The following is a 22,579-nucleotide window of genomic DNA, read 5'->3' as shown; positions in this document are numbered from 1 at the left end:
GGTGGGGATGGTTCAGTTTAAGTACTTGCCTTGCAAGGTTGAGGACCTGCATTCTGTCCCTAGGACATTCCAGATGTGGTAGCACAGGCTTATCATCCCAGCTGTGGGGATTCCCCAGGCTCACTGATCTGCCATCCAAACATCCTCAGTGGGCTCCAGGCCAATGTGAGACACTCTCAAAAGAAAATGGTATTCTTAAGGATGACATCTGGGGGTGTCCTCTGGCTTCCACACACTTCTGCATGTGAATACACATATAAAACAAACAAGCAGGCCAGGCATGGTGGAGCATGCCTTTAGTCCTGCCCCTCCGGAGGGGCAAAGGCAGGTGGATTACCATGAATTCTAGGCCAGCCTGTTCTACATATTGAGACCCTATCTCAAAGCAAACAGTGTTTATGAAGTGCAGCAGAGCAAGGCACTGTGATGTATACCTATCTAGTTTCTTTCAAATTGGAACAGGACATGCTTGGGAAAAATCCCTGACTTGACAAAGCTCTTTGTAATAGTCAGTTAATAACAATAGCACTCCAATTTAGATCTGTGAAATACAGGAACAGATAAATTTAGAAATGTGTTTGAGTGATTCAAGAAATTGAGAGAAGATAGAAAAATAGAAATTTTCTTATTGAAGGAGGAAGGTGAAGAGTTAATTTTGTGAATTATTTTAAAGGTCTCAGCAGGCTGAAATTGTAGATCAGAATGAAAAAGGTCTTTAATAGAAGTGAATGCAAGCCCATACCATGATCCAGGCACAGAGAAGAACTCCAAGGTAGCAGTTCAGTTCATGTGGCAATTAGTCAAGGAGTGATTGTCAGACCAGCAGGAACCAATTGGGCCTAGCAGGGGGTGGGGGCCCCTGCTGACCTTAGGCTAGCTAATAGAATAATGAAGGGGCCAATCTCCTGGCCCTCTTCTGAACTAGACAGAGGGCTCTGGACCCCTGCCCTTATTGCTGGACACTCCAGCAATGAAGAAAGGCACAGGAAACCCAGCTTACCAACTTCTAATGAGAGTCAGAAATCAGGCCACTCCTGAGTCTTTGGCTCTGCAAGGGAAGAGTCAAGTTGCCTGCTATCTGGACTGTTTAGTGGCTCTGGGGCAGTGTGGGCTGTAGCATTCCTGCAGATTTTCCATGCTCACTTTCTTTCTCTTTAAATAGTGTATATTTACTACCACCACTACTACTATTATTACGACGTCTCCTTGGTTAGTACAAATCTTATTTCAAAATGTTGTGTTACTAGGAACACTTGAGCAGTGTTTTCCAGCCTGTGTTGATATGTATATGTCTGTGTATGTGTATGTGTGTGTGTATGTGTTTGTGTGTGTGTGTGTGTGTTTGTGTGACAGAGAGAGAAGGAGAGGGAAAGGGAGAGGGAAAAAGAGGGAATGAGTTTGTATGAGTGTTTGTGTGTGTTTTACTTAATAGCTTCTATGTTTTAGACAGTCCATTACTATATAGCTCAGGTCAGTCTTGAACTTCCCATTCCCCTCCCTTACTCAGCAAGTATTGAGTGTACTACTGTGCCCAGCTGGATTCTTTCTGTTAGACTAAGCTAGTCTGAACAATGGAAGTTGGAGGTGTTTTAAAGACACACGTAGCTGCCTACCTTCTGTAGGTATAGTGTGTTGGTTTCAGTCATTCAAATGTACCTTGGGCTGTACACTCCATTCTTGGTTAAACTATGAACTACTTCTGTTAGATTTAAAAAAAAAAAAAAACTTCAAAAGAAGCTGGCCATGAGTCCTGTGCACATTTGTGAGTTTCTGTATTTGAAATCACTCATTTATAAGTTGTCATTAGCAAGCTTTTACTTAACATGGCAATGCTGGCCTCTTTCTCTTTCACGAAGTGTTCATATCATGTGCAGAGATGATGCTGTATTTGGCAAGTACTTGGTTACATTTTCCTCATAGTGATACAGTCTTATAGGCAAAGGAAGGGAAAGTTACAGACTTAACTTTTTAAGCTTTTAGTGCAGAAAAAAGTCATTTGCATGAGAAAATAATAAACACAAATAGAAACACACATACAGGTTCTCTCACACATAATGACACATATATACATGCACATACACATACATACACACATGCACATACACATACATTCACACATACATACTCACACATACATATATACGCATATACACACACTCATAAACACACTCATACATACATTCATACTCATATATACACACATGCCCACTCACACAAACATATTTGCACACAAATATACCACATACACTCATTTGCACACACACACACACACACACACACACACACTGGTTGTGATGGCACACATCTTTAATCCTGGCACGTAGAGAGACAGACAGAGGCCACACTGGCTTTCAGGTCAGCCAGGGCTAACACAGTGAAACCCTGTCTCAAAAAGAGAAGGAAACAGAGAGAACATCAATTCATTTGCTTGTTCTTTGTGTTCATTTGATAGTTGTTGAGGCTCTTATGCAAGACATTCTTTGTCCTTCACTGAGATGCTAGGGAGACAGGAAGATGGTACCACTTGTAGTTCTGTGCCGTAGATGGGAAGATAGGTAGGTCAGAAGCATGTTTTACTGTGTGTGTTCATCTTTACATTGGAAAAGACATTTTTACCTAATAAAGGTGGTTGTTGTTGTTGTTACAGATCTTTAGCTGCCTTTGCCCTCCTCATGCCCCTTAGTTTATTAGAAACAGTTGAACAAGATACATGAGAACTTCCAGTACAGCAAGAAGTCTTAGGAGAAGGTATGTTAAACAAAGCTAGACCCCAAGGGCCAGAGATACCAGCCACACTGTGGGGTTTGAGAGCTACCTGAATGGTCAGTGCTCTCCTGACTGCAGTTGTTTGTCAGGGCCCTGTTATTTTCCATAGATTCTAAACAGATTGTCACTCAGTCCATAATGTTTTGGAAGTTACTTCTACTTGAATGAGAGGTCCCCCAAGCTTCTGTTGTATTTAATAAAGTTATAGTTTACCTGGACCTGATTTGGCACTACTTGAACTTGTTGGAAACCAAAATATCTAACCCTTCAGTGTCTTCTCATTTAGTTCATGCCAGTGGTTTCTACACTGCCCCCCCCCCCCGATCTTAAATTAGCCACCTAAAGAATTTAGCGGTTCATTGCAGATCCACTAAATCAAAATCTCTTACTTGGAAGCTCAGAAATCACAGCTTGCAAGCACAGCAAGGCAGCATACAGAAGGTCAGACTGCTGGCTTGGGAAGCAATAACTGTGTGTTGGACCCAGCTGAGGATAAGGCCGTGAGACCATGACCACATGGACATGAGGTATATGAGAGACATGGGGAGTGAGGCAGGAAATGGATAAAACATGGATTTAGCAAATACAGCAAAAGTTTGAAGAAGAAAAAGAAAAGCTTGTCAGCGTCCCAAGGATGCTGTTAGAAGATGGATTTTAATGGCCAACCATGCCAGGACACCACATTTACATGTGTTTGGGCTCATGTCATCTACTATGTGATGTTTGTGTGTACTGTTTTTATAGTCGGGATGCCTTCCCAGCCTGACCATGGAATGGAACTTGCTGAGCCTTGCGCCATCCTTTTAATAGTCAGCCCAACCTTTGTCTCATTTCCAAATGTCCCTTATCCTAGATGTGCAGGTAAGGCCCCCTCTGCTAGGTCCCAGCATGTCCACTTGGTATTTACTAGGCAAATAAACATGACTGAGAGGGCCCACTCCAAGTGGCCTGAGGTCACTGAGCAGGTTCCATTTTTCACATTGTGAAGTATGTTAGGTTAGAAACTTTACAAAGAATCTTAACTATTAGTTTGTTAGGCCATTAAACCATGGTGCTATGAGGGTACAGGCTGAGCCCTCTCAAGAGCCAAGCTGGCTGGGACTCCATGGAAGGTTTTCTTTTCTGGAGACACACTGTGTTCATCATGAGATAACAGAAACAAACTGTTGGAAAATAGGCTAAAGGTTCTGAAAATTTAAGTCTTTAAGTGTTGGAGAGATGGCTGTGGGTTTGCCACATTTGTTGAACAAGGATGAGGACCTGAGTTTAGAACCTCAAAAACCCATGTAAAAAGAAGGAGAAAGTAGTGGGCACTTGGCTGCCAAGACAGTGGGACCAGAGAGAGGAGCCTTCTCTGGAGCGTGTGCGTCAGCTGTCTTCATAGACAGAGCATCCCTGAGACTAGTCTTGAAAAAGGTAGAACGCAATGATTGACAGCTGACATTGTCTGACACCCACACATATGTTGTGATATTATTCATACACATGTACTCACACATATGACCATACACAAACATACCCACATCATATACACAACACACAAGATTTCTCAAAATTAGGTCTCTTTTTAGCCAATTGTAGTTGAGAGTTCTTGCCATTTGGGGCAGACTAACCCTCTAAAAAATTGACTAAGTTGATCTTGGGGAACTTGATCTTTACCAGATCGTAACACTCCTCTGGCACATCCAGAAGATGCTTTAGCTGGTGGATGTTGGGCACCTGGTCACCTGAGCATTCAAATAAGGTAGCCATGTTGCCTTCAGGGTGATGTTTTTTTTTTTAGTAACCTTAAATCTTAAGACACAAAACAACCAATTGTCTTCTTTCATTGCATGAAAGAGCTGTTGCATAGGGACATTTGGGAAGTTGGGATATATCCTCCTCCCTACAAAAATAAGAAGACCAGTGAACTAAAATCATCTTTTGGTTTGTGGAAATGCATTACAAGCTGAAGGAGAAAGTCCTGCGTGGTGACAGTGACAATGATGGGATACAATTCAGTGTTGACAGTACCCTAGGTGGTGACCTTCCCCCACCTTCTCTAAGCCTCTGGTGGGTGAAGTTTGAGGAAATGGAGGCACAGAGAGATCAGATGTTTACCAAAAGTATAGTCAGGAAACAGCATGTGCAAGATGAGAAAGACATATCCTTCCAGGGTCACCGTGCTGCACAGTCTGCTGGATCATTGTTGTGTCTAAGACGTGTGCCAGTAGAACAGCTTGGTCACTATCCAGACTATGGCTGATGGCCACTGGTTGTTGTCTAGTAATGTACTGGAAGGAGGGGAGGGACAAAATCTCTCTCACAATAGAATAGTGTGACATACTCCCTAATCCAAAGAATATACAAGCCAGTTGTCTCAGCCCCTTGGGTCTTCTTCATTCTTCATTCTGCTAACCTTTTTGAGGACTGTCTCTGTACATTTGTATAAAAAGTAGAAGTGATACCAGAGCATTACTGCTCTAGGATTAATTTGTATCTATTAGTTGATTGCCAGTGGTCACATTTTGCTCCTAGGGGAATCAAACAGGGCTACCTTCTTTGTTCTTTTAGGCTTACACCTAGCCCCAGCCTTACCTAAGGTATTCTGGATCTTTGAAGTCTCAACTCTCCAATTACTGACAATAAGATATTGTATAAGTAATTCAAACTCATGGAACCTCACTTTGTCTGTTAAGTAGGCAATACTGATACATACTTCATAACGTTTTCTGTTGGTGAGTTACAGGAATGCTACATGTATCACATACTTCCATAATTACCTCTTAGTTTATCTTCTGTCCTGTTGCCAGGTACCACTCCTCTTTTCATTTTTTCAAAAATGAGAAAGTTTGCTAGTTTCTTTGCCAAAGTCCCAGGATATAACCCCCATCTGTGACCTTCAGTAATCCCTTTATGCCACCACCTCTCTGTTGAAGACTGGTTATATTTGTTATTGTTGTTTTTGTTGTTTTTGTTGTTGTTGCTGTTGTTGTTGCTGCTGTTGTTATTGTTGCTGTTGCTATTGTTGTTGCTATTGTTGCTGTTGCTAGTGTTGTTGCTGTTGTTGCTATTGTTGCTGTTGCTGCTGCTGTTGTTCTTGCCTCAGAGTTGCCTGAGCTCTACCGTGAACACAAAGGTCATCCTGTGACAAGGCTGGAGTTCTAGTGGAGAGGATATCTAGAGAATTCCATCTCTGCCGTTCACTAGCCGATTGACTGCAGAGGATTACAGTTACCTTACAGTTACCACCATCAAAGCCTTGTAGACTCGTGTCTAGGGACTGCAGTCTTGTCAGACATTGCAGGCATTCACAGGAACACTCTTAAATCCAGAAACACCGTTAATCTAACACTTGCACAACAGAATGTAGCAACATCTATCCACTGTGAGGCAGATAATTGGTTCTAATGTAGATGAAGAAATACAAAATGTACTTCTATGACCCACTGGTAACCAGTAGCTACTATGGAGTTTATAGCCACATCTGTCTTGCCATAACTCCTAAGTCACTGTCTCTAAGGGCAGAGGGAACAGAGAGAGTCCTGTTTCATAGAATGGCGTGGTAGGGTATGGCACCATTGGGATGCTGGCCCTGGTGAGCAGCCATTGCTGCTGAGGTTGGACTTTGAGCCCCAGTCCACCAAGAGGTCAGGCTTGTGTGAGGTAGAGAGGTAGTAAGAGCAAGACACTAAAGTCAGAGGGTAGAGGCCGGTGGATGCTGACTGACAGCAGTACACGCTGGCTGATGATGGAGGGTGTAAGCAAGCAGTTAACCACAGTGCCCTCCAATCCCAGAGGTCCTGCTTGTTAGGTTGTGACATTACATAGATGTGCCCTGACCCATCTCAAAAATTGGACATCAGTGGATTTAATTAAGATCAATTAGACATCCCTCCTTTGTTCAGACACAATGTCTTATTTGTTTGAAAAGAGGGAAGTTCTATATGACCTGAAAGCTTCCTGCTTCATCTGCTCCTTTTCCTCATGAAGAATGAAATGCCATTTGGAATAATACAAAGAATACATAATCAGCCTGCAGGCAGGGCTACATACTTTTTCTGTGTGCATTTTCTCTAGAGATGTTTGACTCAACAGGGACCTACCATCTCAGTGATCCACCTCCTGAATTTCCCCTGCAGTCCAGCCTTAGGTGAGGCTTCCACCCTGTCATCTCCAACCTGTACTCAAAGTATGAGACTATCTTTTCACCTATTTCCAGGATGACACAGAGGCAGATGAAATTCAGAAATGATTCTGGTGGGAGGAGGCTTCGGGCAATTGACACAAACCAAGCAAGGTGGTTAAGGGAGAGAGGGGGAAAGTTGCATGGTCAAAGATCACAATTGTATTCGGAAATTAGGGTATCTCATGTCTGCATCTGAGACCTCATCTATGCAGAATCAGCCGTGTCATGGAGAATGTGTATGACTGTAACTTATTCCTTGCTGGTATTTCATAAGGTCCCTCCCCTGTGTCTGCCACCCTCTTACCCCTTCACCTTTTCTGTTTGTGTTTTGTTGTGTTTGTGACCAGGGCTTGTTGCTTACCCAGGCTTGCCTCAAACTCATGCCCTACCTGCCTCCGCCTCCCTGTTCATGGGGTTGCTGGTGTGCACCACCACACTCAGACAACAGGGGTTTTTCTCCAGATCAGAATCCCAGTCAAGGCTGTGGAAAGTTTCCAACACAGTGTTCTTGTGGTTCTTCTTCTCTGCCTTTCTGGTGATTTGCTAACGATTGTTAAACTACCTTTAGCTGTTGTTGTTTGTTGTGTTTTGAGACAAGGTCCATACTGCCGGGCTAGCTTTAAATTCACTATGTGTTAAGGATGGCTCTGAACTACTTACTTTCTATCCCAGTGCCGGGATTACAAGTATGCATCATTACCCCTAGCATCGCGTATCTTTCTTCTTTAACGAGGGGTGTGTGTGTGTGTGTGTTTGTGTTTGCATGTGTGAATGTACACCATGTAGGTACCCAAGGTAGCCAGAAGAGGGCATCAGATCCCATGGAGCTGGAGTCGCACATGATTTTGAGTAATTACATTGGTGCTGGGAACTAAACCTAGGTTCTCTGCCAGAGCAGCAAGTATTCTTAGCCCCTGAACCATCTCTCCACCTCTCTTTCTATCTTTTAAACCATCTTCCAGTTGTTTTATAGGAATGTAGCTATAAGCAGGTAATAGCCATGGATTAATTCAGCTAGGTCGTTGTTCTATCCACCTTTCTCTTTGTCTGGGAGAAATATATAGGCCCTAAGAATGGAGATGACTTACCCAAAGCCACAATATTCATTCATGACCATGTCAGGAATAGGATCCAGACTACCTGAGGCCACTTTGGATTCTAACAGCTCTGCCTGCCTCTTTCTGTGCCTGTTGGATGTGGTCCCCAGCACTTAGAACTGTCAGGAAACTTCATGAGCCTTCAAAGACTGGCTTGAGGAATCCAAGATTGTCTATGAGGATGTACCCCTCAGATTCCCTTCCCATGTTCCTGTTTCTGCAGGAATCCTCTTCTCTTCAGCCTCTGCTTCCTTCCCCCACTCCCAGAGCAGGGCTTCTAAGTTTTCTCTCTAAAACAGACACACTCTTGCACTTTGTTAGGCCACTCTTAAAGGTAGGGTGTTAAGTGTCTGTGTGTGTGATCGCTGACTATTAAGAAAAGCGAGCTGTCAGGAGCTTCTGGGCTGCAGAAAATGCTTTCCATATAGTGGTTTCTTTGCCACGCCGTGTGGAAGGCAATTATCTTTGGAGGGGATTCCGCGGCCATGTGTGGGCTTCCCTGGTGTAAGATTTATTGTCGGCCGGATTGGGTGTCCTTTCTAAGAGCATTTACTCGGCATCTAAAGCGCTGTCAGAAGTACGAATTCTGAATGCTTTTGAGGTTGCAACTGCTAAGCTTCATCTTCCCATCCCCGAGATACAGTTTTGAAATGCTATGCAGGGATTTGTACAAGTCTCGCGCTTCCCATTGACACTGGCAGAGGTTGCACTGTTAAACCTCAGCACACCACTGTGGAAATTCACCATCTAAAAGCAAGAGCCCTCCTGCAGCCTCCAGGCTGGCCTGCAAGTGCTGGGTAGCTGAATGGGGCCTGAGGAACAGTAGCATCCCTTTGTTTGGGGGAACATCTCTGTAGCTACTGATTCAAAAGTTAAGCCGCTGTTTTTCACTTACAGACAGGCAAAAGCGGGCCCTCCTCCTTTTATGGATCTTCCGAATGCCAGAAGAAAACTTGAACTTGACTCAGCTAAATATACTAGATCATGAAACCTCAGGGACTATTGAAATGGGAACAGTGGCCCATTACTGCTAAGAAGGTGTTTTATTGAAAATGAGCTGACATGTTTTCCCTGGAGAGTAAGCAAGAAAAGGCAGGATGCCCAGCAGCCATGCAGGTTGCTCTCCTATGCAAGCTAAGGTATAAAGTCTGCACTGCTGAGCCACGAGCCATGAGCCAGCAGGCAGTAGAATAGACGGATGTAGTAGGTTTGTCCATTTCAAGGAGCACACTTCGTTGTTAGTGCCCCTGTGCACCCCCTCCGCTTTGCTTCAGCCTCCTACTCTATGTATTTCAGTTAACAGATCCTTACACATCTCTCTGCCTGGCTTTTAAAAGTTGTCTTCGAAATAAATTGAGATAGATGGAATTTCCTAATCCTGGCAGGCTTACCAGCAGAGGGCAGACGTAAAGAAGGTTTTGACACAAGGGTGTGTCAACCCAGGGTCAGAGGAGGGTGGCGTGGCATATAGGAGGAGGATCCCTGAGCTTTGTTCCCAGGGCAAGATAGGACATGCCTCCCCTGCCTCTCCGACTGCCTGTGGCACACTCACACCACAGGCCTCCTGAAAGGCTGGCTCCACTAAAGGTGCTCAGTGGCTTCATCTGATGTCAGCGAGTTTCTACATAATTAAACGTTAAAGAAAAATTAAAAAAAAAAATGTTAGTTCCCCCAAGAGCCATCTTTTCATTCCTCTTCAGTGCCCTCTTCTTGTTAAGCTTCCTGCCCAGGGTTAACATGTGGATGAGCTGTAGGTGCTGACACTCTGGGGAGGGGCATGATGGTTGGTGCTGATAGACCTGACTTTTCCCCCTGATGTGAAGGATAACACCCATGGGGGTATTTTCTTCTGCCCTAAAACACGTACGATTTTGAGAATTTTACACACATCCATGTAATTGTTAGAATCCCATGGCAGAAGCCACGCACTAGTAAATTTCACATCATATCAGACCAAAGGGATTATAGTTTTATCATAAACAAGAGAGGATAATTTATTAGTCAATTAGAAGCAGGGCTCGGAGAGTTTGTGGCTGTTTTCTTTGGATGATTTTGTTTACCTTGGTGTTTGAGGAGTGCCTTCACATTTTTTCATCAAGAGTGGGGTTGTTTGTTTGTTTGTTTTCTCTTTTTCTTTTAAGACAGTGTCTCAGTGAAGAATTTTTAAACTTTCTAAATTTATTTTGGAAAATGTTTTCTGTAGCTCATGGACCCATTATAAGTCCCCTGAATGTTGACATGGCATGCTGTGTACATATATATAAATTACTCCATGATTCTGGCATTATTAAGTGTTGCAAGCAGGGAAGATGTGAATGGTGATTTGGAGACTGTTGTAAAGAGAAATTTAACCTCCAGTGCAACAGAGACTTTTCCCTTGGCCAAACTAAGAGGCACGGATGAAAAACAACATAATTAGTTTCACTGTCAACGTAGACGTAACAGCGACACAAACAGTATCGATAGGCAGCTCCCTGCTCTAGCTCCCTGCAGATGGATGATGTATTAATTTATATTTTTAAGTAAAAGCACTGCTTAAATCAAGATGGAAATGGGGTTCCTTAGAGACAGATGTCCAAATCTCTGGAAAGGGCCATGGCTGTTGCAATTTAGTTACTCTAATTGGCTGGCCCCACTGCTGGTCTTTGGAGGAATTCTGTAGGGAAGTTTCTTCTGAAGAAGCAATCCATCAGACATGGGGCTGGGTGGAGAAGGACCTAAAATCTCTAGTCCTCGGCTTCAGTAAAAGAATCACTTGATAGATTTTTTTTTTTAATTCTGTCATTGTATTTTGGCTACTCTACTAAATTAGTTGGAAAGGGTGGGGGTTGTTGATGCAAGCATTGTTTGGAAGAAGACCGTGAACTTGCATTAGATTTTGGCCTCTCAGACACAGTTCGCTTTTGGATCCATCACAGTGTCCTTTCTTTAGCTGTATGCAAGCAGCTCTGGGCAAGCAGATGCTGAGAAGCACATGGGCCAGGGCCCTGTGACCGTCTCTACCTCGCTGCCTTGGCACCATTCATCAACATGTCGAATAATGTCATGAGGAGGTGCTCCTTCTGCCTCTTCCTCTAATGCGTCTTGTCTCCAGTCCCCGCTCAGAATAGGCAGTAAAACCTTTCACTTTCTTCTGTGATCAAGGCTGAGGCTCTGCAAAACCAAACAGAATAGCCAACTCAAGTCCCAGGTGTATTATTTGGTGGTTAGAGTTTGGTATGGGATCATAGTAATCTGTTCTTAAGTGCACAGCCAGCTGCACAATGGACTCATTTAGGAACTGACAGGTTTCTTAATATGTGGTGTTTGAACAAGACTGTGTCTGTTGTGGGTGTTAGGATGTGGGCATCAAAAATATTTTTAAGTACAGTATTTATTGTTTCCTTCACTCTTCCTTAAACATGAGCCACTCCCACCCCTACCTCGGGTATCCGGTTTGTGTAATCAACCCCCCACCCCCACTCCCTGCCCCCACACTCCACCCTTTTCGATTATCCAGTGTCTGCTTTGCCTTACAGAGTTGAGGCATGAGGCATGCTTGACTCACAGGGAAACAAAACCACTCTGCCTTTCTGGGTTTTTGTTTATTTGTTTTTGTTTTTCTGTTTTGAGACAAATTGTCATGGAGCCCAGGCTGGCCTGGAACTTGTTATGTAGTTGAGAATAACCGTGAACTCTTGACTCTACCTCCCAAGTACTGGTATTACAGACACATTGAACTCCAAGCTTGGCTCCCAGTTTGTATTACTAAAACTCAGTTTCTTCCTCTGAAAAATGGGATGGCAGTTTCCATTGAAGTTACAAGTGCGTCAGCCCCTGGGGCTGAGTAACTCAAGCTAACGCCCCCACAATAATCCTAATTATTTTTCTTCCTCCTTTTTTTTTTTCTTTTTTGTCTTAGTCTCTTTGCCCCAGCTTTCCAAAACAACCTCATGTTGGAGGTAATTAACAATGGCAGTAACTATGACTTCTCTGTTAATGGAAGGTTTAATATTTTTCTATTTTTCTCAAGGCATAGAATATAGCAACTCTCCCCGAATGCCAGTCTCAGGGCCAAAATCCTTATGAGGCCACTCTAGGATTCCCCAAATTAGCTCATATTGTCCCAGGCTCCTACAAGGAAACACAGGTTTCTCACTGGTGGTGTGATTCCTTCCCCAGTACTAGCCTCCGAGTCACTGCGCCATCTATCTGTTAGGAGAGGGCGAACTGGGCTCCAGGTGGCCGGCCTCTGGGCTGTTTTCTAAGTCATTTCCCTCTGGCTGGTCTAGTATCCTCATATCCAAACCATCAGCCCTTTACACACAGCCTCCCTCAGGGGCCTTCCCAGCCCTCCTGGGACTCCCTCCTGCTCTGCAGTCCTTGGTGCTCCCAGCCACCACTGTGCCATTTAGCTCTTGCCTTACCATGAGCATTGCATCAGTCTTTAATTATTTTGTGTCAGGCCAGCCTCCACAGCTGGGTCTTGAGCGTCTGTAATGTTGTTGTTTGCCTGTTTGTTTCTTGTTTGTTTTGAAGCTCCTGGAGACTATTAACTGATAAACACTGACCTTTGTGGAGGAAGCCCTACTTGTCAAAGCATGCATGAGTTTTATGGGTGCCTCCTGCAGATCTCAGGCTGGAGGAAACTCAGCGTTTATTTCAAGCTCACCACCTCAGCTTTGTTCACACTCATAAACTCTCAAATTAATTTAATTTTTTTTAAATCACTGTGTGTTTCAAAATGGTTGTTTCTACTTTGTGAGGGGTGTTGGTTTGGGGAAAACTTCCTCTATTTTCATTTCCTACTTTGGGGCTTCTGCCTGCCTTTCTGGAAAGAAACACCCTGTTTTTTTAAAACTCAAAAGAGTTCTACTGATGGAGGGGTTAGGGTGTTCTGGCAGATTCAAGGCCCTTCTAGAACCCCCATTCTCAAAGCCACCCCTGGTTCTTTATTGAATATTCATGAAAGGGTGGGGTGACATTTATGTGACCTGGACAAAACAAAGACCATTAATAAGTTTGTTATCTGACACAAAACACTTCAGGTTGGAGCAAGGTGTGGGTTGAACCCACTTAACACCTGAATGGATGGGGAAGTCATGGGGTGCTCTTGCATTTTCCAGCCAGATTCCTGGGGTGGGGTGGGGGATGTCTGTCTCTTGCTGACCTCACTGAAGTCCAGACGATTTCTTGATTAGAAATATGTCGGTATATTTTCTGGTTTGCAGCAACCTACATTTAATGCATCTCAAATTGAAAAGAACTTTCAACTATAAGTCTTGGAATGTACTGGGTTATACTTTGTTGCTTTTTTTTATGGTTCATGTGGAGAAATGGATAATCATTGATTTCATCAGTCTGTTTCCTGGTTATTTTCAAGAAAATAAAAATATGTGGATTGGTTTTGTTTTAATCAATACACAAACCAGAAAGTTTTCCTCTAAGTTTGGAAATAGAATTGAGAGGTGATTTCTGAAGCCGTTGATACCTTGTAGGCTAACCTGCCACTTAAATCCTGACACTTGAGCCAACAAAGTTTAGCATTGTTGGTAACTTTAAAAGAAGAAGAAGGAAAAAAAAAAAAAACTGGCCTTCGCTCTTGCTCTCAGCATCTAACCGAGTGTTTCTAACCGAGGTCATCTCAAAGTGCCTGTTGAGAGGCGCTTTTGTTGTGGCTGATGTTGCATAAATAAGAAAGGAATTTCAAGAATTATTTCTTAGCAAACGTGTGGCAGCTGTCGTTCTAAAGGGGAAGTAGCGAGGAGGCACGTTGCGTGGTGAATTATTTGGAGCCCCATGTGGGGTTCCTTCCCTGCGTGAACAGACACACTTTGAGGTGGCCTCTGGATCCGCAAGGGTGGCAGGGAGATGAAGGCTGGGCCCCACCACCGACGTGAAGTGAAAGTTCTTCACCGAGGCGGGTTTTCGAGGAAAGGCACAGTCAGGCGCCCCGCAAGCCTACCCTTGGGCCGGTTCGGTAGCTCGGAGCAGTTAGGGCTGTAGGCTTGCTTGGCTGAGGGCGCATGGGGAGCCCTCCTGCTCCGCGTCCCCGAAGGTTAGCACAACTCTTTGTCAGTTTCGAAGAGGAAACAAACAAGCCCTTTCCCCAAAGCCGGCTGGGCAGCAGGGCCCAGGGCGCAGAGAGAAGGGGGTTGGGGGAGAGGAGATGCGCGCCCCGGCGCGGTGCCCGGCTCCGGCCCAGACGTCAGACCAAGAGGGGTCACCGGGTTAACAGCAATTAAAGAGGAGTTGCTGGGGAGACAAAAGGCGGGCGGCGGGGCCGAGCGTCGGTTTCACCTGCCGCGCGCGGAGGGGGCCGGGGCGCGGGGCGCGGGCGGAGCCCATTGTGTGGGGCGCAGCGGCGGCGCGGGGTGTTTAGAGGCGGGTTGTGATTGGTGGAGCAAGGCGGGGCGGGTGGGCGCGGCGCGGCGCGGCAGCCCGCGAGCCCGAGCGCCCCTTGCGCGTGCAGTCCGCCTGCACCGAGGCCGCCGGACCCAGCCCGGCCCCGCGCGGGCGCCCCGAGCCGGCTGCGCGCGCCTGGCGGCTACATGGAGAGTGTCAGGTTGGTCCCGGTCCTCCTCCGTCTTTGCCCGCTTCGCTTCCTCCTCCTCGTCCTCGTCCTCCTCCTCCTCTTCCCCAACCCATCCCATCATCCCGGGCTATGCACTGCCAGCTTCCCGGGGTTCCGGGGACCTCAGCAGGGAAGGCTGGGGCGCCCCGCAGCCTTCAACTTGACTATCAGGCTCGGCAGCACCAGCCCGGGCGCTGTTGATCAACTTGGAGTGGAGTTGCGCTCTGGAAGTAGAAGCGAAGAGGAACAGGAGGGTGGGAAGCCAGGCCTGTGGGTCCTGGACACAGATCTCCCTCGCTCTCTGTTACGATCTCTTGTCTCTTTTTAAAAACTGTTCCTGGGTGAAGTGGAGTTGGGAGTTGGAGGAAGTCCTGCGTGTATTTCTCTCTTTCCCTCTGCATCTTTCCCCGATGTTGGCGTTTCATTTTCCGCTGGTGTGGCCTTCACACAGCCACTTTGGTAAAGCCCTTTTGGCTATTCCTCTGTGCCATCCCTCCACACTACTGGTGTGTGTGTGGTAGGGGGCATCCATTTGAGGTATGTGATTCATATCACTCCTAGAGCGTGTAAAATAGAAGAGAAACCTTCAGTCTTAGTGGAACCAGTGTGGCGGTTTCTTTTGCTTCTGGTAGTTTGTTTCTGTCTGTCCAGGCGCCTTTGCAGCTTAGCTGTTGATATTCAAGGAGTTCGCACCCACGGTAAGGAGGAAGGGAAAGGAAAGAGAGAGCCCTGCACTTCAGCAGGCAGATAGACAGGCTGTGCCATGCACTCCGGCAGGTTGGAGATCCGCAGCCACTGTGGCTTTACTTGGCCACGTTCATAAAGTAGTCAGCAAGGTTTGGGGTTTGAAAGGGCAGGAGCCCGAAGGCTTGTCACTATGAACTCTCATCTGAACTGGCCCTGAGTGTAGCTTACTCAACTGTCAGAACCGAGATGGTCAGTGCAAACGGGACTTTTTTTTTTCCCTTCCAAGAATGGGATGGGAAGCCGGAGAACCTTTAGGAAGAGGAGGGTAGTTTGAGAGCACAGCACATGTAGTGTCTTCCTCCCTGGGGTTAACTCCTTCAAGGCCTTCCGGTTACAACTAAAATGTCTGATAATTGTTTTATGCTTGTCCACACAGACCAAATGTTCTAATCAAGCCCATTTAAAAATGCAAATCACCTCATTTCCATAGATTCCAACATTCTGAAAGTGACACATTTGGGGGAAAAATAAGGCTGATAACAGGAAACGTGAATCATACTATCAGTGACTAATCTGCCTAAGGAAAAAAAAAGCTTACATGTGTTTTATCATTAGGAAGTTAGGGTAAAAAGACGATTTCATTTTTTTTTTCCAGTTAAAGATGCAAGTGACTTCTTTAATTCTGAGGTGGTCCTTTTTGCTTTGTTTTGTTTGTTTGTAAGATACTTTCCATGAAGATCTATATGTTCAGTCAAAGGAGGCAAATGTGGTAAAGTGTTATAAAATCGCCTGTTAGTGTCAGAATCCTCGAACATAGTCAGCTTGAGATTCCACTTCAGGGCTTGATGTGTGTTGCTGTTATTGCTGCTTATGAGAATAACAGGATATCTTGGATATTTCAGATTCATCACTCAGCAAAGCAAATCAAGATGAGCAATTTTGCAGACTGGGGGTGTGGGGAAGAGGAAAGCCTCTATTTTATGTGGTTCTCTGTAGCTGCCTGACACATTTAAATGAAAAGTGTGTAAAAATGAAACCGAAATACAGACTGCCTGCCCAGACACTAGCTGCCAGTATCACTGGGATGTGATAGAACTCTGTGGGCTGACACTTGATAATCAAAGTTGATTTATTGTTCATTAGTACTGCATTAGCCCTTTCAGGCAAGACAGTTATTTGTGTAGTAGCCGTCAAGAGTGAAACTGCAAGCACCTGTCATTTTGAAGACATGACATAAGCAACCAAATATCAATACGATGCAAATTCAAATGTATTTGACTATGCTAAACATCACTCAGCCAGTTTCCCCCTCCCCTTCTTTAAGATAAATCAGCACAGGTCAATTCTAGTGTAGAAGAAATAAAAATGTATCAAAGACACTTGTTTTCCAATCTTAAGGACTCCTTACAGAATGCGAGGAGTGGACTTTCTATTTTTCAATTTGCCTGAAGAACTACCTTTCCTCCCCAAGTCTGCCTGCAGCTGATCTAACAGAAAGTTGACCATTTAAAGGAATAGGAAACACGGCCTGTCAGTGAGTTAATCCAAGTAATGGACAGAAGGTAGGCTTTTGTGTTGTGCTTTTAATAAACACATCTCATCAGATGAAACTTTTGAGTTTGGGTTGCTTATATGAAAATTGATGACATCATAGCTTAGCTATGATAATGTCGGATAAGAATGTCAACGGCATTTTCTGTAGCATGTTTCACCTTTTTTTTTTTGTTTGTTTGTTTTGTTTTGTTTTCTCCCCCCTTAACTCCCTAGAAGGGAGTGATCTTATGGCAAACAATAGAAAACAACCCAAGTGTCAAAAGAAAATAAAATTAGTGAACTTTTTGTCTGCAGCCATAGAAACGTGGATTAACTCATATTTTTTCAGGGATGGAGTGGCAACATTGTACATGAAGCTATATAGAGTATTGTCTTCTGTGAATTTTCATTTGACAGGGATTTTAGAGGCTGTGATCTTAATTAAATCTCAGCGGCTAAAGCAGTGCATCCAAAGGCATGCAGCGTTGCGTGACGTTGCTCAGTTGGTAAACTGTAAGTCATCAGAAAGCTTATGATAGGAATAGTTGATTTGGGAAAAAAATTTTTTTTGTTGTTTGCAGTTAAACGTACCTTAAAAACAAACCCTTTCCCTTGCAGCCTTCCATTTGCACATTGTCAGGATCTGTCACTTGAAAGATAAACTCCTTTATGACACTGACCAGTTCTGCAACTTTTCAGCCAGCCTCCACACAATGGCAAGAGACAGGGAAATTAAAATCTAGATGAATTAAAAGCAATCAAAGTCCAGCTTTGTCGTGGCTAATGTGGCGGGGGTGGCGTTTGAATTACTGTGTCTCTGTGACGATAAGGAGGGAATGTGGTGGCCAGAGTCTCAGCTCATACTAAAAATTTGAGGACAGTTTGTATTGGCAAAAAAAGGAAGCTTAGAGAAATTCATTTTATTATGTGGTTTCGTTGTGGACGAACATCACTAAGGGGAACTTTCAAACGACACTCTGAGTAACCGGGGAAACAGCGATTAGTGAGAAGCCCCTTGAGGTAGTTCCTTGTGATTTACACTCAAGGAAAAACCGTAGCAACAGTTGACCAGAAAAGGTTAGAGTGACTAAAGGCATACATTGTGTCTCTCTGTGTGTTGCATGTTAAGCTCTGCACTCAGTAACAAGGAGTTACAATCATCAAACAGCCTTGTTAACTGTCTTGGTCTTTATAATATCTATTGCTTGCTGCCTATATTTGCCTTTACTGTCTTTAAAACAGATGTTTCTATCTGCTTGCATCTTTTTGTTTCAGTATATGCCTTGGTAGAAGCTACTTATATATAGAAATCATTCTGCATGGGTCATTGTCATAAGATTTCATAGAAGGCTTGCATTTGTGTTGCTGTTGAGATGTCCAGCTATACTTTAGGGTTAGATTCCAGGCAAGAAGTCTATAACTTAATGCTTACCTGCAGTGGTATATTTGTGGAAAGTCTTGACCCTCTAAGCTAAAACTGTTGTTTGGTGTGAGTTTTGTTTTTTTTTTGGTGGGAACAGCATGGTTATTCCTTGAAAAGTGTTTTGAGTCATTTCAGAGTGCCTGTCTTTTGCATTCAATGCCACCCCCCCCCCCAATGTAACACGGAAAACTCAGGCCCTCCATTGAATATCTCTCTGTACATCATGAGGCCTTGGGTTACTGGGCAAAGCTAACCTGGGCCTCTCCTTTGAGGTGATAAGAAGGGAGACCCTTTTCCAAGTCTTTCCTCCAACCTGGCAGTTTTTGGGGGAGAAAATTAATTTAGAGTGAAAAAAGAATTATCAAGCTCATGCATTAGGCCTCATGTTCACATCGGGTTAAAGCAACTAATCAATGGCAGTGTAGGCTAAATGTGCCGGTGAGCTTCTTACAGCTGTGGAGAGTACCTCGGCACCATGTTTTAATTCTTAAGCTTTATCTTGCCCTCAAATCTGAAACATCATTGTTCAAATAACCGAGAACAAGGTAAATCAACAACATCAAAAAGGTCAGCCTCTGTGATTTCTCAGGGGCTTGTTATTTTGTACTTCCCAATTCTATTTGATGTCTTGACAAAACAAGATGACACAGGGGAGAATACATTAAAATTTGATTTTTTTTTTCATCTAACCTGTTACAGTTGTGGCAGCTTAATTTCTTTCTTTTACTTTTTTCTTTTCTTTTCTTCTTCTTTTTTTTTTTCCTTTTTGTCCCTGAAGATAGCTTTTGCTCAGTTGTTCTAATTGTCACACCACCTCATGAGGCAGGTCCTCATGGGTCCCTCATTTAAGCTGATTCTACAAGGCTTTTTTTTTTTTTTAATTGTATGTTGACCCTTCACGTGTTGGGAGATTTTGGTTGGGCTTTTGTCTTTATTGGAAATAAGTCAATGAATGGAGAAATTGTCAAAGAAGCAACTGATGTTTTTCCTCATTAGAATCTCATTTGCACCCCTTGGCTTAACTGTGATGTATCAGGTGAAGGTGTTGGAGTTATGCGTGAAAAACTGCATAAGTAATTCTTGAAAAGGTAAAAGCAGAGTGGGAGTGCTTTGGCAAATCCATATTCAACTTTGGAGTAATGGGCCTGCCTATTTATTTATTTATTTATTTATAAATATTTATTTTTACTTAATCTCTCTCACATTTTTGGGGGGCTAATATCCTTGAAGTAAGGAGAATAATCAATTTAATTGTTAGTTTTGAAAAAAAAAGTCTTTTTTTAGGGGGAAGGTAAGCATTTAATTTTTCCCCATGTAACAGTAACCCTTGATTTAAAACTACAGATTTTTTTCTTGCTTGCTTTAATGGTTCACATTTCTCAATAGGGTTGATGTGGTTGCTATCTCTTTCACTGTTTGTAATGTTTTAGTTCAAGAGAACTTACTTAGCTAAAGTCTCTTCCCTGTCTCTTCAAGAGTTAAAAGATTGGTAGGCCAAATGTTTCCTAAGGAACTTTCTGGACTAGTCATCCACACCTCCCGTTCTCAGCCCTTAAAAATGATTTTGTTGTTTTTGTTAATATGAAATGTCAGCATATTTTACTCACTCTAAAGAGTTTTCCAGCCCACCTACGGGAAAAGGAGATTGAGGAAGGAAAGGCAAAGCATTTTTCTCTATTTATATAATAATAATAGTAATAACAACAACAACAACAATAAATAATGGTAGTAGTTTTGAGGTTGACGAGATTAGTTCCTAACAAGTGATGCCTTTCCATGTGGAGCTCCCATTGTCTCCTGTATGTCACAATTGCTAATGGGAGAAGCGATTTAATTTATGTAAACTTTACATTTTTATGCAGATGAAGCTGATATTTATTAGAGCTTAAACAGTTAAGCTGGCACTTAGTGACATAACCTTGCCTGCCTGAGAATCCGTAGAGAAGCACAGGGCAGCCTCCAGCCACTCCCTGTGCTGTAGACAAATATGAATTTTACCATTTGTTTTTTAATGTAAAGACAAAAAGAGCTCAGCTCTGCAAGACATGGCTTCTTGGGGTTGCTAACCTGAAATAACTCCTGACTGACAGGCAAGTATCAGCCTTAACAATTCTTTGTCAAAAGAAGATGGCCTCTCTTTGATAGAATGTAATAAACAAAATGATAAAAAATGAAATGCTAATTGCATTTTAAAGAGGCCTCTTTTTTTTTTTGCTAAAATTTTAATAGGTGGTTGTATTGTTGCTGAGAGAACAGTTAGGCTGATGAGTGAGTACTTAGATGATTTTGCATTAATATAATAACCATTACCTGCCTTAATGCTTTGTATAGCATTATGGCAAAATAGCTAAGTCTAAAAGAGTTATACAAAGAGCAGCATTCCACAATGAAAGAGAATTATACTTTCCACATGAATACCATGCGTTTTTTCTTTAAAAAAAAAAAAGACAGAAATATTATGTCAGAAATACATTTCCCCCCATTTTGTGATACAGACCTTGCACAGTACTTGATCTGAGTTTGGGGTTTTTCGTTGGTTTTTTTTTTTTTTTTTTGTGACACGGAGAATAGAAGTTCACTGCCCTTTGGTGTCTGCTGATCAATTGTATATATTAGCTATTAATTCTGGAAACTGGCCTATATTTTCCCAGGTGGTTTCTGGTACACATACAAGCTAGCTTTCTTATGATCCTAGAAAATTGGGCATAATTCCTTTTTTTTCCTTAAAATAGAGCCATTTTCTTTGTTTGCTTTTGTTTTGACATTCTAGAGCATTCTAATTTAATTTGTTTTGCTCTCGTTATGTGGCTGACTGGGTGACATTGCCTAACCGCATCGGTTGCCACCCAAACACTGCTCGAAGTATGGAAAGCAAGTGTATTTCTGGGGCCATCCCTGTGGCTCATGATCAGAGGTTGGAAAATAGTTCCCAAATAATACTTTGAAAATAATTTAATGGAATTACTGTGGTAGACAGTTAATGAAAACAGTGTTTCATTTTTACCATCTCTGTTATCTGATTTGTACACACAGTAATTAGGAGAGGATGTGAGCGTACAAAGTCTATGTGTGTTTATGCTGGGCAGTGTTTACTTGTAGTTAACTTCAGTGTAAAGGAAAGGGAGAGAAAGAAGTGATAACATGTTATTTTCAGTATTTATATTGTGTCATCTTGCCTCCCACCCAATTCCTTCAATTGTCTCCTAGATTAGAACCAAGTATTGTTTCTATGAGGGTGGGTTTTTTTTTATTGTTTGTTTGTTTGCTTTTGAAATTTCAACACCCCTCTTCACCATTGCCTACCTTCCCCCACTTGTAAGTAAGAGAAAACAGAAAGCAGAGGGCATTGTTTAATAGTCTTCGAGCGTTCCAACCATAGACAGTTCTTTTTGAGGAGGAGAAGATCTGTGCCAGCAGTGCATGAGCCTTTACCAGCAATGACTGGTGCTCAAGATGCTTCCCTAGTTGCTGGTATTAAGTAGCAGCAGGCCCGTACTAGCCACGTTCAGATGGCCAAGCACAGCTGTATTTCTGCCATTCAGGCAGGTTCATGTGCACCTGGGAAGAACCACACCCCATTGCTATCAGTCAGCATTATAGCCTGTGCTGGTTTTACTTTAAAAAAAAATATGCATGCTATTCCCTGGAAGCTCAAATAAAGAGTGTTAACTGTGGGTGCACATGTGTATTTAAGGTCAGTTTCTCCAATGCTTTAAATGTCTGCCAGAAGTTTTATTCGAGTTTCTGATCCCCAAAGGCAGCTAGACGGAATCATGCTAGGTCTTCATAAACTGCCTCCTGTGAATCACTGTGAGTTCATACAGCTCCACACAGCAGACTCATGTCTGAACACTCAAATGGTTAACACAGTACAGAGATATTTTTTTTTTCTTTGCCTTATATTTAAATTGTCTTCTGAGGAAAAAAAATCCAGTATTAGCTTCAACTCCCAGATAAGGCACAAGCCCTTGTAACTATATGAAGCATCCGAAATGACTTTTAACTCCAGGAGGGTGAGGTGGGTGTCAGGGAGTTGGGGGAAGGGAGCAAAGTTTAGTTTTTGTGGAACACTTTCAGTGAGGGTCCTATAAATATTAGACAGCTGTAGTTAATACCTCACATGACTGTTTTAAATACTATTGATTTAAACCACTGGCTAGATTTAATGAATCAAAGTGTAATTTCTAAGCTTTGGCCATATTTCTCGATGCTAAATCAATCAAAATCTCTCTCTCTCTCTCTCTCTCTCTCTCTCTCTCTCTCTCTCCCTCCCTCCCTCCCTCCCTCCCTCCCTCCCTCCCTCTCTCCCTCTCCCTCTCCCCCTCTTCCTCTCTTCCTCCCCCTCCCCCCCT

The 22,579-nt window shown here is 43.3% G+C and overlaps 1 protein-coding gene across 4 annotated transcripts in view; it reads left to right on the top strand.

Annotated features, from left to right (window-relative positions):
* Foxp1 (forkhead box P1) overlaps positions 1 to 22,579 on the top strand; it is a 171,722-nt gene that overhangs the window by 53,565 nt on the left and 95,578 nt on the right. Inside the window, exon 1 of one of the 4 annotated variants that reach the window (XM_028773059.1) lies at positions 14,044 to 14,068. The exons of the other annotated variants lie outside the window; for them this stretch is intronic. The gene's annotated coding sequence lies outside the window, so the exon portion shown is untranslated. Of the gene's footprint in view, positions 1 to 14,043; positions 14,069 to 22,579 lie in introns of those variants that run through there. 4 annotated transcript variants of the gene reach the window in all.

Source organism: Grammomys surdaster, unplaced genomic scaffold (genome assembly GCF_004785775.1).
Source record: "Grammomys surdaster isolate TR1022 unplaced genomic scaffold, NIH_TR_1.0 220, whole genome shotgun sequence".
NCBI lineage: Eukaryota > Metazoa > Chordata > Mammalia > Rodentia > Muridae > Grammomys > Grammomys surdaster.
Note: the sequence above shows the minus strand (reverse complement) of the source record. Positions and strands in the feature narration are given on the sequence as shown.